This window comes from Chrysochloris asiatica, unplaced genomic scaffold (genome assembly GCF_000296735.1).
Source record: "Chrysochloris asiatica unplaced genomic scaffold, ChrAsi1.0 scaffold00009, whole genome shotgun sequence".
In the NCBI taxonomy this organism is placed as follows: Eukaryota; Metazoa; Chordata; class Mammalia; order Afrosoricida; family Chrysochloridae; genus Chrysochloris; species Chrysochloris asiatica.
The window spans coordinates 26,820,136-26,821,532 of record NW_006408527.1 but is presented as its reverse complement, the minus strand read 5'-3'; positions in this window follow the sequence as shown (position 1 = coordinate 26,821,532).

Below are 1,397 nucleotides of genomic sequence, written 5' to 3'. Positions count from 1 at the left end.
GGTGCAGCCTTACAGGGTATACCCCTTGGTTGGGTGAGGATGCATGGACGGGATGGTAACTATGCCAATGAAATGATGGATGATGGAATGAATGTAAAGCTGATATTCTACCATGTAGACTATCACACAATTCACAATAAAACATTTAAAAAACAAAACAAAACTTTATATAGTGTCACTCTGAGTTGGAACCAACTCACTGGCACTTAACAATGACAGCAAGATGACGTGTAAAGAGTTTGTCTAGGAAAGGCTTTTTGTTAAGAATCCTGTATAAAGACAACATGTATAAGACAGCTGTATCAATAAACCCACATCACATCCTTTTCATATATTTTAACCAGCTTGATTTGCTTTTACTGAAGAGATTGGGAAGGATGTTTTCGTTATCCAATGGTTTCTAGATTTCCTGACAAATAAGTTTAAGCACCATGTCTTCCAAATGATTTTTTGTGCCCAAACTGAAAAACATTACAGTAAATTATACTTTATCTAACTGTCCTATAAATTATATCTTGCTGTTTTTTATGAAAATTCATTTATTATTTTAATTTTGCTTGGTTCTAACACTGGTTTTATCAGTCTGAGGATAGTATCATGAACTTCATCTCCTAAACTCTGTCAGACACTGAACATTGAGTGAATGGACAGAGAGGACTTGGTTATTGAGCCTGCTGAAGATTTTCCATTTAGCACAAATCATGTTTGGGGGGTACTGGTATCATGACAAGCTTCTCTGAATTATTAACCATGATGTGCGTCATCCTTTTACTAGAACTTCAAGGGTAAGAGCTGTAATTTTCTCACATTTTATAAAATTCTGTGTAAGAATGGATGGAAGTGGTTACCATGTCATTTGCTGCTTTATGTTTATCTTTTGCAAGTTCGTGAATGCTACTATGGATGGTCAAACACAAGCATCTCTTCTAAGTTCATAGCTTTTTTGAGGCTTCTATATTTTAATGCTTCCCTACTTCAAATTATTGTTTAATTAATAATCCTAAATCTTAAGAGTTTTCCTGATTAAAAAATTAATATTTTTTTTTGGGGGGGAAAGGATTACCAGCCAATACCAATATTATTTAAAATTACACACCAAACACTAAAGCTAGTGATGGTGAAACTGAAGAATTATATCAACATCTTTGATCTAAAATTGATCAAACATGCAGTCAAGGTGTATTGATAGTTACTGGTGAATGGAATGTAAAACTTGGAAACAAAAAGGAAGGATTAGTAGTTAAAGAATATGGCCTTAGTGATAGAAATTATGGAGGTGATCCCATGATAGATTTTTTTAAATGTTTTATTGTGAATTATATGATAGTTTACATGAGAGAACTTTAGTTTTACAGTCATTCCTTCGTATATATCATTTCATTGCCATGGTTCCAATC